Raw genomic sequence first — 16,510 nt, 5'->3', positions numbered from 1 at the left:
TTCCTCTCTGTGCCCAGCCATATCTCTTCCTGTCTCCACCTCCCTAGTACTGGGATTAAATACGTGTGACTCCCAAGTACTGGGATTTAAGTGTGAGCCACTACTGCCCAGCTCTATTTCTCTTTTAGACTAGATCAATTTTGTGTAGCCTTGAACTCAGAGATCTGTCTGCCTCTTCCTCCTGAGTGCTGGGATTAAAGGTGTGTGCCACCTCTGCCTGTCCCCTATGGCTAACAAGTAGCTAGCTATGCACTCTGATCTTCAGGTAAGCTTTATTTGTAAGAGCACAAAGAAAATATCACAACACCCAAGGGACCATCCTGTCTCTGTTTCCTCCGTGCTGGGATTAAAAGAGCATGTCACTGTGGTGGGTTTGTCTACATGGCAGCTGGGGACCCTACCTCAGGTGCTCATGCTGTCTATCAAGCACTTTAGTGACAGAGCCATCCCCCAACCCCTAGAATTCTTCTCTTATCACAATGATTGGGCCAAGGATAGGGTCCTAAGCAATGGGAAGTTATTAGGCCAGGGGATCAGGAAATGACTTGGAATGAAACTATTCATTGATGTTTGCACATCGTACAATAATGATGCAAGATGCTCAAAGACAAGAACACTGGCATTGACTAAGACTCAGGTCAAACTTTAGAATTCTAAGTTCTATGCTGCTTCAGGACAATTTTCTGACCTTGCTTTAATTTTGTGTGTGTAATGATCTGCTCTGTCCCTTTAAGAAACAAGCCATGCCCACTCCCTTTTTTACGAGTGTAAATTTTACCTGTTAAGAGCCAGTACAGTCAAGCTCAGACCCATCTCTCCAAGCAGATTCTAAACTTTAGTTATACCTGATAAACAGCCCTCAACTGCTCAGAGATATGGGAAATATGGCATTTAAATATTTAATTATTAAAAACTTTTCATAACAAAAAGAGACAGGTTGGTTCCTAGGAGCAGCACTCTACTTCCTCCAAAGAAGACAGAAGACAAATACCACAAAACAATGTCCATCTGCAATTTGCTTCAACTGCTAAGTACTGACCACTGGGCAAAACTGCCTTTAAATCTAAACTGAAGGTATCCAGACATGGACAGAATCACTGGAATCGACAGCCTAGCTGCTCAGGTCAAGGTAGGCCTGTCTTCATACAGATTTCTTAGCTCACAAGGTCTTCTGGAGCCTGACAGGCCCTGCGCTAAACAGCAAAAGACAAATATGACCCTCAGCCACCATGGAGGACCCTGAGGAGTAGCTCTAGGTGCCAACCAAGTAAGTTCTCTGTCATTCTTTAATCAGTAACTCAAGAAAAAGTTCATCCTTCTCAAATATCTCTGATGCAGTTTGACAGTTGAGAGGTTTTTTCAGTTTAAAAGGACAACCTTGCCAAACAAATTTCAGTAAAATAGAAATATAAGACCTGCAAATTATAAAGGTGTGAGGACAAATATAAGTTATCAAATTTCTCTCTCACGCTGCCTTCCACAGTCTTAAAAATACTTTTCATTGTGCAAAAATATCCGTCACAGTCATTCTGCTGCTGTCTAAATCTTCTGTTTTCACAAACCCAAAGAATTCTTGTGAGTTCCAGGAAGATCCACCTGAAAATTGAAGGATCCACCTCAAACAGGTCAGATACACCCCTCTCAAGTCCCTGATCCTAATTTTTTCCTTAACTTAACTTTGTCCTCTGTTCTGCCAATACCTTAAACAGGTGTAAAAGATACCAGACAGTTCCATATCACAAATATCTGATAGGAACAAACAGATTACGCCAGCATGTGACCAGCACCCAGCTTTCTCAGGTTCCCCCCAAGACAACGACCACAAATAAGCAGGAAGCAGTCTTGAGAATCTGCCGCCCCAATTCCTTTAACCTGTGGTGCCTGACCTCCTGCCTTTTTATTATAAAAAGGAGATTGGGAATGTAATGGTCTACTCTGTCCCTTTAAGAGACAAGCCACGCACACCCCCACCCCCATCTGCCAAGGCAAGCTGATCTTCAGCTTCCAGCCTGAATCCCTTTCTCTTTTTCATTTCTCCCCTGAAGAAGCAGCTTCTGCCTCACTCCATTCTCCCTACTTCTCCCCTTCCCCCTTCTCTCTCTGTCTCTTTCTCTCTGCTTCTCTCTGCTCTTTCTCCTTCTCCCCTCTCCCCTTCCCTTCCATAACCCACTAAATAAATATCCAACCTCACTCTGCATGGTGTGCCTATTCATGTCTCTGTCTCTCACCTGCCACATGGCGCCCTGCCCTATTAAGGTTTCTTACCCACCACATGGCTCCCTGCCCTATTGAGGTTTCTTACCCACCACATGGCTCCCTGACCTGGGACTCATGGCCCGCTGCAACCACTCAGGGAACTGCACCATTCCTGCCTGGAATTGGCTGCTCTTGGGGGATCTGCCGCCCACTGCCACTGCTTGGGGACCTGCAGTGTTTCTGCTGCTGAGCCCCTTGGGGATCCACAGCATTTTTACTTAATCCACAAAAGTCCTTATATCATTTAGAGATATCTCACTGTGTTTCCTATGTTTGCCTCAAGAAAGGCAAACTGTGATAGATTTTAATTACAAATAGTCACTATATTTGTTACTCTTGAGTCAAAAATAGTGGACCTAGGCTTGTTGGCACATACCTATGATCACAGCTCTAAGGCAACCACGTTGCTGTAAGTTCGAGTCCATCCAAGGCTATACAGCAAAGCTCAGTCTCTGGCAGAAGGGTGAATCCTTCCCACTCGGATAAAGCTCTTCTTACTACCTCTGAAAACTTGCTCTATGTGTTGGGTTTTCATTACCATTGAATAAAATCTGAGATGAGACTCACAACCTCTATGGTCATTTTTAGATGGCAGGAGTCTCCTTCACTACCATTAAGAATTGTCTGGCACTTCAGCATTAACAGATCTATGTGCTTAAAACAGACAAAGTTCTTGGTATCAATCATGGCCACAGCTTTTCTGTATCCTCCCTTCGCCCCACATGCACATACATAGACAGGAGGTGGAACTGTCTTCCCCACTCTCAAACCAAGTGTGCCCACTAGACAACTCCAGCTCTGATACACCTAGGATGGGATCAGATGAAGGGCTCAGGACAGGGTTCTCTTGATTGGCATCCATAGGATGCTAATTTTTGCCAGCCTTAGACGGCATCTAAAACTGACTCTTTGGAACTTTCTGGCTCCTTCCATCACCAGGGGTCTCTCCCTTGTGGTTTGAGGACATGGGCAGTACTTACTAGCGGGTCACGTGGTATTCTTACTCAGTCTGGGGGTTATAGCTCGTTCGTATCTCTCTACTAAATCTCAGCACTGTATGAGGATACCTTAGGCAAAATCTAGTACAGTAATAGCCAGGCTCTCCTTCCTAGTCTACTAAGACCCTTTAGTCTCGGGAGTACGGTCACTGCTGACTCCAGGGGACTTTCTAGGTAAGCTTATTGCCCTACAGATTCATTAGGTGTGAGATAGAACCAAACACCAATCTTTCCTTGGACCCTGCTTCTCTGGCTTCCACATGACAAAGAACATTGTATCACCTCCCTCATGGATCTATGACATCAAACTCTTCTCTCCAACAGAAAGCTTCTCCCTGGGGCTGGAAGGTTCTCTGCCTGGTGGCCTTGAACTGACATCAGTTTAACACACTGAAGACATTTTATTAGTGTCTGTGTAGTGAAAGGTGACTAACATTCCTGTCCCTCCCCACTGGGTCTCCTTGGTTCTTATATGAGTTTGTCCATTCCTTTCAAATGATGCTTGGGCTCAAGTAGGTAGGTCATTACAAGATCAGGGTCTGTGCAAGGAGCTCCATCATATTATGGGCTGTCTAGCCTCAAAGCAGGCTGTGATGTCCTCGTACAACATGCCATATACTGTGATATGGTGACACGCCATGTGCAACATTCCTGACCCTGATGCCATTACATGATAAGGAGTCATCTGAGATCCATTACCATCTACAAGTACCACTGCTGGCCTCATAAATATGCATGTGTGTTTTAAAAGGTTATAAATATTTGTACTACTCATTGAAAAATTCAGTGCATACATACCAGTGGTTTTCAAACTTCCTAATGTTGAAACCCTTTAATAGTGGTCTTCGTGCTGTGGTGACCCCCGACCATAAAATTATGTCATTGCTACATCATAACTCTAATTTTGCTACTGTTGTGAATTGTAATATAAATATTTATATTTTCAGGTGGTCTTAGTTGACCCCTGTGAAAAGGTTGCTTGACCACCTGAGGGGGTCATTGTCCACAGGTTGAGAATCACTGACAGATGCACTCACCCCCCCACCCCCCCCCACATAGACACACACACACTCACATAGACACACACACTCACATAGATACACACACACTCACATAGACACACACGCATAGATACACACACACTTACATAGATACACACACAGACACACCCACATACACACATAGACACACACACATACACACATGACACCCACATACACACATAGACACACACACATACACACATAGACACACACACATACACTCACATAGACACACAGCTACTTCTGCCTAGGAAAGAATAGGGTTTTGCCAGTTTGTTGTTCTCTTCTTTCTTTGGCAGAGAACACAACAGAGAAACTGACTAAAGTATGCTGCTTGTCTTCCAAATTATTTTTGGCAGGTAATCTTGTCTTTCCTAGATGGAACATGGCAGCAAAGTGAAATTTCCAACTTTGAAAGACTCAAGGTCAAAAACATAGGAGAAAACCTGAAATTTCCAGATGGAGTTTGGCTCTGATGGCGGCTTTAAAGACATCAAAGATGACAAAACTCTGAGCTGAGGGACATTGCTGGCTCCCCTGGCCCTTCCACACACATCCTTCTCTGTTGGTCATGGATAAAAAGCTGCACCCTCAGCTGAAAATGCAGAGGCTTTGAGGATCCAACCTAATTCCACTTGCTGGCTTAACCGCCCATCCCAGTCTCCTTAAAATTTGTATTCCAATTTCCCAGGATGACCCACTCTCCCTTCAGTATGACACATTCTACCTTAGCACGTCTCAGGGATGTCTTCCGTTCTAACCTAGCCCCACCCCCATAGTAGAAGGGCTTTTAAGCTCGACTCTCTCTCCTCTGTGCTCCTGTGACATCCCACGCATAGTTAAACCGTGTCGTCTTATGGCACAGCAGTGTGGCTCCCTGTTCACTTGTCTGTTCACTCTGTTAGGACTGGGCTTCTCAGAACAAAAATAATTTCTCATTTTCCAATACTGCTGTGGTTCTCACAATGCCTGGTACAATCCACTCAATATCTGAACACCCATTGGTGCTGGCTGTTAACATTGCTTAACTTATTTACTCCTGTCTTTTCTGATACAGTAGCCAGCTTGGCTTCGGTGTGTTCTGAGACTGAACGTGTGGTTACCCAGAACACCAGGAAACTAATTCTAACCAGGTGACAAAGGATCAAAGGAAAGTTTAGGTCTCAATTCTCAGGTCCCAATATTTTAACAGTAGATTGACTAACATACTGTCAGAATGAATTCTGAGTTCCAAAGAGTAAAACAGTCAAATGTTCAGTCTTTTTCTGGTCCGGCTTTAAGGTAAACAGGATTTACTAGGTCTGAAGTCTGTGTAGCAAGTTCATCAAGAGGTTGGAAATTACGATCTTTCCCTTGTCAGACTGCAGCAAGTTGTCAGGAATTGCAGCAGCCACAGCAGGGCCTCAATGGCGGTGGGATCCTGAGTGTCCTGGAGCAGCCTAGCATCCTGCAGCGCAGAACGGTAGCAGCAGGCTGGCCCTGTGTGTTCTAAACTTGGTCCTGCAGATCAGGTACCCCTTTCCATGGGGGCAAGGAAGGCAGACACTCCGACTCCTCTGTGGGGGCATTAGCAGCTATGACGTCATCGGGACTGGTACCCTTCTGCTGGACTCATCAAACCAGACATTCTGGAAGCCATCTCACTTGATCCTCATTCTGTGAAAAACCACAGACTTGCCCTCGACCCCATATTAATACAGGATTGGGTCCATTCCATATTCCAGTGCAAGGGTCTCTCCACCTTGCTTTAGCAAAGGTCGCCTTGGTGCCATCTTGTCAAAATCTGTCCACAGCAGACTTCTCATGGGCATCTATATTCAAGAAGTTTAGTGTAAAAAGTGCATGGCTCAAGAAATTATGTAGCAATTCTTAATTCTCCTATTTTTATCCTTTTAAATTGTTTTCAAGGAGCCATGGAATGCTCCACAATTCCTTTTCACTATTAACTATTATTAATATAGTTAATATATTAATAATTAAGTATTAATATTATAATACTTAATAATTATTATATAATAATTATATTATTAATAATTAATATATAATTAATTATAATATATTAATAATTAAGTATTAATATATAATTAATACTTAATATTCACTATTAAGGGAAGAGCAAATATAGCTCTTCCCTTGGAAGAACCATCTGTAAAATTTAGCATAACATTCTTTAAGGGATCTTTTACTACAACTTCAGGAAAAATAAAGGAATGTAGTTGTGCAAATCGCAGCAAAGATCAGCTGGGAAAATATTATTAATCTGACCTTGAAACTGAGCAAACATAACTGTCCAAGGATGACTATTTTAAAATAATCCATCAGTTTGTTGCTTAGAAACATTGATCATAACCATTGTTTGTCTTATTAAAAATTTGTAAACTATCTTTCTAATCCAAGTTGCAAGTCTGCTTAGCTGACAGAAAAATGGAAACAAGAAAGCATATTCAACAAATGGTGCTGGCATAACTGGATGTCAACATATAGAAGAATGAAAATAGATGCATGTCCATGCACAAAACTCAAGTCCAAATGGATCAAATACCTCAACATAAAACCAACCACACTGGACCTCATAGAAGAAAAAGTAGGAAGTACACTTGAACACATTGACACACAAGACCACTTCCTAGATATAACCCCGGTAGCACTGACAATGAGAGAAATAATTAATAATGGGATCTCCTGGAACTGAGAAACTTCTGTAAAGCAAAGGACACAGTCAACAAGACAAAACGTCAGCCAACAGAATGGAAAGATCTTCACCAACTCCATGTTGGATAGAGGGCTGATCTTTAAAATATACAAAAACTCAATAAATTGGTCATCAAAAGAACAAATAATCCAATAAAAAATGGGGTGCAGACCTAAATAGAGAACTCTTAACAGAGGAATCTAAAATAACTGAGAGACACCTAAGAAAATGCTCAACAGTTTTAGCCATCAGAAAAATGCAAAAACAAAACAAAAGAATAGAAATTCCTCGGCATGGTGTGGGGGTGGGGAGAACTTTTGGGGGGTTGCTACTAAAGTACTCACTCTTCCTAATTCCACCTGAAATATAATATTAGGGATGCTCAATTTCATCGCTGTAAATTTTTGATATTCTTTCTATCCAGGAATGAAATCTAAGTCTCTACTTTGAATCTGGATAATCTTGTGACTACTTTAATCCACAGAGTAATCCATTGCTACTTCTGGGAGATCACAAAGGGCCACGAAGCGTCCTCATTTAAATCTCTGAGTCCCAAACTCTGTCAGAATTCAGGTCGACAGGCTGCAAACTGAAAGTATCTTTTCCCAAATTCTAAGAACCTAAAGGCTGATGCTGACTTGGAGGAGCATCTTCAGGAGGCAACTAAGTCCTAAAGGTGGCGGCTTCGTGACCAGAATGAGGACCCTTATAAAGGACACCTGGCAATATCTCTTGACTTCCTGTGCCCTGGGTGACGTTGTGGTGAGAAGATGGCCGACTGTGAAGCAGGAGGAACCTGCTGGGCCTTGATCTTGTGTTTCTCTACACTTCTGTTGTTCTGAGCCATCCAGCCTGTGGCGGGTTGGTGTAACAGCCTTCACAAGCTAGGGCAGACCACAAGCACCGCCGAGTTTCCTGAATTTGTGAAACTGATGACTGCTGTGGGCTGGAAGCTGGGGTCCGGCCATTACCATTCACCTATCCAGAGTCAATACAGTGATGCATATAAAATAACTTAGTAAAGATATGGTCTTGTACATAAAATACCTGAATAAAGTATAGGCAGTTTTACAAATACTACCTGTTATGTTTCTGAGTCCACACCACGCATTCATCACTACTATTGCATTTCTCAAATTAAGTTCCTTGTCAGCAGCAAATCTTAATTAGTACCACAGTCCTCATTGCGAGAAGTCAGGAAAGAAAGAAAAGTAAAATGAAATTAAAAGGAAACAGGACAGGGCAGGCATATGGAAGGCTCTTTTCACTCCCAGGGAGCACTATCCTTGGGGTCCTCGAGTTTCTCACTTATTAACTTGGGATGGAAAATTGGCAGAAAAATTTATCCCTGTGATTGTGATTTGTGTCTGTGGACAGTCTGCAGGGACTTGGCGTTTGGGCTCAGATAGACAGTTTAGGTGGCCATGGCAGGACGAAACAGAGCAAAGTGTGGCCAACATGCCGATTGCCACGGCGCTTTGCATTCCAGTCATCCCAGATCACATCCAGATTGCAGGCAGCTTTGGGGATTTAAGCTGAGAGACCGGCCAGGAAAGGTGGGCAGCCTGGCAAGGGCTTGATAGGTTTTGGAATCCTGGCTTTCCACTGTACAAGACAAAGAAGCTCTCCCCGCCCCAATATTTAGGGGGCTCCAACTATCTCTTAAAAGAGGCACACTTTGAGTAATTATCGGTGATTAAAGTTTTTTTTTTTTTAAATTCACAGGTTTAAGAGAATGATTTAACCATATTGGAAATTAAACTTACAAGATCTGGGTGGAATTCATAACAAATCCTCCAAAGACAAAGAAGCTCTCCCCGTCCCAATATTTAGGGGGCTCCAACTATCTCTTAAAAGATGCACACTTTGAGTAATTATCAGTGATTAAAGTTTTTTTTTAAAATTCACAGGTCTAAGAGAATGATTTAACCATATTGGAAATTAAACTTACAAGGTCTGGGTGGAATTCATAACAAATCCTCCAGACAACTATTTGAAGCAGAAGTCTAGATTATTTTAATATGGCTCCATATCCCAAAACTAAACCGAGTCACACTCAAGCTCAAACACAAGGCACATCTGATCAAAAAACTATGCCATTAACTACTCATTCATGGTCAAAATAACCCACTGTTTTCATAAGAGCAGGCTTAAGACAGCCATGGAAAAGATTGTCCCTTGACAGCAATATAGGTTGCAACTTATCTTCCACAAAAGGAAGACTTTTTTCAAAGTGTTTAATAACTGGTATAAAGCTAATCCAGGCTTGCCAAGCTGAGCTGATCCATAGTGATGTACCTACCAGTCACTGAAATCAGAACAACCCATGGGAAGAGGGGACTTAACAGACAACCCACACTTCAGCCTTGACCCCAGCACTCTGGAGGCACAGGCAAGTGGAGGTCTGCAACTTTGAGACTAGCCTGGTCTACATAGTGGGGGCTTAACTGTGAGACCCTGCCTGAAAAAAAAAGTGAATAAAAACAAGCCAGTATAAAGAAATAACACTTAAATTGTTTTTATAAGTTGTTCATGAAAGCAATTTTGTTTAAAAACAACAAAATCATCACTTTATTAGTCTTTTATTTAATAGGCTTTTATTTATTATAATGAGTCTAGAACAAAGTTTCCCACAGATATTGCTGTGAGCCAGCCCTCTATAGCTACAGGTTTAGCCAACCACAGATCAAAAATATCTTTGAGACTACATAGGTGGCCCAATGGTTGAGAGCACTGGTTGCTGATGTGGGATTCCCCTCCTGTATGCTGGGAATATGTTTTATTACCTTTGGTTAATAAAGAAACTGCTTTAATCTATGACAGGGCAGAATAGAACAAGGTTATAAATTCAAACAGAGATAGAGGAGGAAAGGAAGCAGAATCAGGAAGGCACCAAGTAGTTGTCCAAGAAGCAAGATGTGAGGTAACAAGCTACAAGCCCATGAGCCTCATGGTTAAATATAAAATAATAGAAATGGGTTAAGATGTAAGAACTAGTTAGGAATACACCTGCCTGAACTATTGACCAAACAGTGTTGTAATTAATATAGTTTCTGTGTCATTATTTGGGTCTGGGTGGCTGGGAAGCATAAGCGTAACCTGTTTCCAGGCTGCTCTTCCAAAGGACCAAGTTTCATTTCCAGCACTCACATGGCAGTTCACATCTGTCTGTTACTCAAGTTACATGGTATCTGACACTCTCTTCTGGCCTTTGTGGGCACCAGGTACGAATGAGGTTCACAGATATGAACGTAAGCAAAAATACCCATACATATAAAATGGGTTCATAAAAAAATAAAGAAAAATGCATCTATTCTGAATACATACATAAGGACTCTTTCATGTCCATATTCCTTAAACTAAAAAATCATTCACATGCTATTAGATATTTTGAGTAATCTAAAGATGTTTTAAAATTCACAGGAGGTGAGAATAAGCTTGAAGCCAAGCTATTTCATGTAAGAAACGTGAACATCCACAAATTTGGGAGTCTAGGAGCAACATAGAACCAGCTTCTGACAGATACTGAGAAACCAGAAGAACTGTAGTTTTATTTTATGTTTTAATTAATTAATGTGTGTGAATGTTTTGCTTGCTTGTCTGTCTGTGCACCACATTTGTGCGTGTGTGTCTGTGCACCACATTTGTGCTTGTCTGTCTGTGAACCACATTTGTGCACGTCTGTCTGTGCACCACATTTGTGCGTGTGTGTCTGTGCTCCACGTTTGTGCACGTCTGTCTGTGCACCACATTTGTGCATGTCTGTCTGTGCACCACATTTGTGCATGTCTGTCTGTGCTCCACGTTTGTGCACGTCTGTCTGTGCACCACATTTGTGCATGTCTGTCTGTGCACCACATTTGTGCATGTCTGTGCTCTTAGAAGGCAGAAGAGGCCACCAGATCCCCAGAAATGAAGTTATCTATGACTATGAGCATGTTGGTGCTGGGAATTGAACCCGGGTCCTCTGGAAGAGCAGCCAGTTCTCTGAACTTCTGAGTCATCTCTCTAACCCTAACCTAGCTTTAAACAATCATGGGAATTAAAGGAAAGGTTCAATGACCCGTGTGTATATTTCAAAAAGAGTAAACGTTCTGTAATTTCTCATTTTAAAAGGAATATATCTTCAGTATTAAAATTTGGGGAAAAACGAGAAAAGAGTTAAGAACACTGCAGTCCACAAATAATCAGTGTGAACAGGTCAAGGGGGATCAGTTCAGTAGGTTAGCACCTGTCTTACTAGTGCAAAGACCTGTTCTGGAATATTAGTTTAAGATGCATTACATTCATTTATGCTGAGGAATATTTGTTTAATGATGCAAAGATGTGTTGCATTCTTTTGTGCTGCATTTTTGCCTGCCTAAAACACCTGATTGGTCTAATAAAGAGTTGAATGGCCAATAGCTAGGCAGGACAGAGATAGGTGGGGCTGCCAGGCAGAGAAAATAAATACAAGAAAGAAAATAGGAGGAGTGAGAAAAGGAGAAGCAGAGGAAGATGTCAGGGGTCAGCTACCCAGCCACACAACCAGTCATGGAATAAGAAGGAAAGAAAAGTTGGCTAGAAATAAGCCAAGCTAAGGCTGAGCATTCATAAGTCTTCTTTTATTTATTTTGGAGCTGGGTGAGAAAAAAAAAACCCAAAACCCCAATCAACTACAAAGGACTGTTTTTCTGTTTTGTTTTGTTTGCACAGAATCCAGATAAAAAGGCCAAATGTGGTGGTGCACACTGACAGTGCCAGCTCTGGGAAGATCAGAAGCAGGTAGGTTCTTGGGACTCATTGTCGAACCAGCCTAGCCGACTTGGCAAGTTAGAGACTGGTGAGAGACCCAGTCTTTAAACCCAAACAAAACCAATATATATGATTATATATATAAAATCAGTGTGCACCACCACATTCCCAGAGCTGGCAGTGGGTGGTACCTGAGACTGTCCATGGGTTTAGTTGTTTTTAGGGTTTTATTGTTGTTGCTTTATATAACAGGTCTTGTTTTCTGGTTACCTTAAAACTCCTAGCCAAATCCTGGAGTTTACATAGACAAGAGGAAGAGAAGGGGCCAAAAGAAAACAAAAATATGACTAAAAGGACAAAATGAAAGAAAAATACAAAGAAAAAGAAAGATAATGGCAGTGGCTCCCTTGGAGGTAGAGAGAATAGAGGCTTTAAGAGCCCAGCAACACGGGAAATTGCCGCGGTTGCCCTTACCATCGCCATGACTGTCTCACTGACCCTCCGCCTCTCGCTCACCCTTTCCATCTAGCGTCCCCGAACTGTAACTTTGACCTTGACTCTAACTTTGAGTTTGGCCAGTGAGGAATTCTGATAAAGGTAAGGACAGGAACACTGCAGGATTTACTCTCCATCTCCTTTCTGGTAGGGTGGCTGTTCCTCTCCATTGGACGTCACAACCCTTGTCAACAACTCCTGTCCTTGAAATCTCTGGGTCTGACTTCTGGCAAGCACACTCTTCCCTTTTCCCTTCAGACTTGGCAGAGGCAGGGTGGTGGTGTTCTGATGTTATCAATTCTGGGTTACAGCACCACCCCCGTGATCTATCTATTTTCTTAGCAAACTCTGCCCCAGTATCCATTTGAGGGGGTCTCTGTTCCCTGCCAAGACTCTGGCTAATAGAATTATTAAAACCATATGTTCCTCTTCCAAGGCTAGCATGATTTCTTCATCTTGGGAGTCAGAGTATTATTGCCTGGGTGTCCTCAGTGGGACCATTTGGGCCTAAGAAATATGTAAATAACTTTATCTCTAGTTCCAGCAAGTAGTTATTTCTAAGATGCCGCTGTTGCTGCTGCTGCTGCTGCTGCTGAGAGTAATAACAGCTGTTGTCAAGCCTGCATCAGATGCTCTTCAGAGTCAGGCTTCATCCTCGGAGCAAATCAGTGTTGTGGCTTTTATTCCCATCTTTGAGTTTAAAACCATGTAATGTTTCAGTTACTAAGAAATTAGACATTTACCCCATTTCACACAAATGTGGCATGCATCCATCATGTGGCCTCCTAAGAGTCTTGACTCAAATGATCCCTACCATTAGGCCTTTCCTAGATAGTTCAGTCATATTAATTACAACTAATTAATGGTGATGGAAATGATTTAAGTGGAGGAAAGATTTGCTTTGCTTTATGCTTTCAGAAGATTCTGCTTATTATGACAATGAAGGTACAGTCAAACAGCCCAAACCAAGGCAGCCAGAGCATGCAATGGAAGCTGTTTCCATCACGGTGGACAAGGAAGCATGAGCTGGGTATAACTTCTCCGGGCCCATGCATTTTTATCTACTTCCTGGAGGTAAAACCTACCTCCTAAAGATTTCAGAGTTGGGGAAAGAAACATTCTAAGTACGAACAACATGCCGGGGACATTTTAGATTCAAAACATTCCACTGACTTTAACCCATCCTGGCCTGCATCTCTGCCTGCCTTTATCTTCAGCATTTGTCTTCATCTAATGCCATGTGCTTTTCTCGGCTTTCTTGATGTCTATCTCAATCCCCTTGAGGAGAGAGAGAGACCTTTTTTTGTTGTTTATTGCTTGATTCGAGCACTTGAAGCAATTCTAGGCATACAGGAGATCCTCATTATAGCTTTGGAATGAAGTGAGAAAGTTCAAGTTTAAAGCCAGGCCTCTCTTGACTGCAGGCCTTTGTTCTTTGCTCTTCACCACTTTTCTCAGCAAGTCACACTCAGGGTGAATAGATAATAGCCTCAAAAATGAAGGACAATAGCATTGCTTTTTTTTACCTTACTCAGCTGTTATGCAACCTGCTATGACTGCAACATCAGAGAGCTAATGAAAGGAAACAAATAAGGCTCACACTTTTTGTTTTCAAAACTACATTTACTATAAGACAGCCAGACATATGATAAGAGCATGTGGAATGTCAGGGAAAAGAATATGGAGCAAGAGATTCTGGTGCAGAGAGAAGCCGTCATGCACTGTCTCCTTAGTGTGGTGCTCACTGGATGAATGGGAGCTTTCTCTCTTCAGGATCAGGGAGACAGATGTCATAGTCATGCAGCCTGAATGAAAGGCCAACTGGGGAAGCCTAAGTCTGGAAGCTACTGGCTTCCAGATGCTCTGGCACTAGATTCTAAACGTTGCCTTTTCCTTGTTCTACAGGAGCCTGAGGCTTCCTTTCCCAAGGTGCACAATTAGGAGATGCAGAAAGAAATACTAGAGGCTGAGCTGGTGACAGGAAATAGATACAGCTGTGGAGACCATGTCGTCAGGGGACTGGAACAAAGACCGTGGCCTCAGACATGGTGTCTCAGTCCATTCATGCTGCTGTAGTAGCATGCCACAGGCTGGTAATTTATATAATGAAAATAAATTTATCCTTACAGTTGGGAAGACTGGTAAGTTCAGCATCTAGGTGTCAGCGTTTGTGAGGCTATTTTGTTGTTGTCTCATCCCTCGGTGAGAGGTGGGAGAGCAAAAGCTTACCACAAAGATCTTGCTTTTATTACAAACTTTCTCCCAAAGGCTTTTTATCAGCATCGGTCCATCTACAAGGACTCTAATCACCATTTAAAGGTCCTACCTTTTAACATGGTTGCATTAAGGATTACGTTTCCATCGTGGTACTGGGGACCTGCCTACTCCACCACTCACCTTGATCTTAAGCAGGTTACTTAACATTTTGAAGTCTCTGTTTCCTTGGTTATACAACTGTGTAGTAACAGAATCAACCTCATTGCTGTAATTTCTTGCCGTGTAAGAGGTACCTAATAAGTAAGAGTTTGGAATGGCCACAATGCCTGATAACTGAACTGGAATAGAGCAACCCTGCTAGCCGGACTCCATTGTTTTCTTCAGTACCAGATCCTCTCTCCTTACCAGGAGGATCTCCTTACTGGGAGTGATTTTATCTTATAAATTTTAAAAGATTTTTATTAATTCTTTGAGAATTTCATGCATTTTATTTTGATCATACTCACCCGTTCCTCAACTCTTCCCAGTCTACCCCCATTTCATACCCAGTCTACTTTTTAATATTCATCTGATTTTTTAATATCATTTTTTTACTTTACTATTTCAGTTTTTAAAAGACCCATTGAGTCCAGCTTGTGCTGCTTATATACTCTTGGGTGTGTAGCTGTCAGCGTGGCCAACCTATTAGGTCCAGAGGAATGGGCACCAGACTGGAAGGAGGAAGAGAGGAAGGGAGGGAGGACGGAATGAAGGGAGAAGCCTCTGGCTATGATTCTTCTTTGAGCTCTGCCTACCTCTACAGTGATGGTACCAAATGCCAGGTGAGTTAGATGCCACTGAGAGATGCCTTCTCTCCACCTCAGTCTTTGACTGAGCCACCTGGCTCAACCCATTGATGTCGTTCTTCCTCCTTTAGTGTGAGGGCTCACAGCATTCTCATGAGAGTCACCAACAAAACAATTTTCCACCAGGATCAAGCGTTCAGGAAAGTATGCCGCAAGCAGAAGAAAAAGCTGCAGCTGTCTGTCTTCACTTAATTCACATGCTACGAGCTGTGAGGGAGCTGTGAACACGACTATTTTTAATGCTCTCCTCTGCTCTACCTCATACCTTAACAGTTTCAACAATCTTCGGTTGCCAAGTATAATTGGAAGCAGTGACTTCCTCCCCTGCCTGTTTTCCCAGATGTTGGAAGAATGGAATGAATGTTGGACCAAAGGAAGGTTACACAATACTTAGGTTTTAAGTTATTGCTAAAGAGCTGATACACTGCTTAGCAGGTCCTGAGAGTGAACCTGATGCTCGGCTTTATCTGCCAGGTGCCTTGAATGGTAGGTACCGCATGACTTACAACATTTGGAGGGTCTTAGAATTGCAGTCCACATCAGGCTCCTGCCTTCTTTGGTGTGCTTTTATTGGCCCAACAACATATTCCAGGGACTAAGTTCGGAAAAAAATTCTATCTTCAGATTTACCTTTTCATTTTTTATATTCTCATTTTAAAAAAATTGCATGACCCAGTGTCACTGGAACACTGCTTCAGACCCTCAGTTTTGAAGAGGGAAAGAGCCCCAGTTCAAGTTTCTTTTGCTGCCCTTGGGCAAGCCTAGGCTCTGCCAATTGCCCTTTTTAGAGGGATTACCTTTTGCTTTTTAAAAAATGCATTAGCTGAAGAAGGTTGGGTGTGAGTGTTTTAAAACAACCGTAAATCCATAAGTTGACAAAGCTATACATGAAATTGTCAGCTTCCATAATTCATTTGTCTTTTCTCCAAGACCTATTTACTGAGCATATATTACCTTTCCAGAAACCACATGCCCATTTAAGCTAAATTTAACTTTACTTCAAGGTAAATATAAATTTATTTTTGCCTTCTGGACAGTACATATTACAGAAACATGAACACACCTTAGATCTCAAGATAATACTCTTTAGATATTTTTAGTTCAATAGATTTCAAGCTGACTGGTTCTGTGAGAGAAGCAAAAGGCTTTTGGTAAGTAATTATGCAAGTTTTTCTTCTCAGATATCTTTTCCTGAAACTTCTCTCTCCTTGATAATCATTGGAGTACACA

This window comes from Myodes glareolus, chromosome 26 (genome assembly GCF_982192425.1).
Source record: "Myodes glareolus chromosome 26, mMyoGla1.1, whole genome shotgun sequence".
Lineage (NCBI taxonomy): Eukaryota > Metazoa > Chordata > Mammalia > Rodentia > Cricetidae > Myodes > Myodes glareolus.
This window is presented reverse-complemented; position numbering follows the sequence as displayed.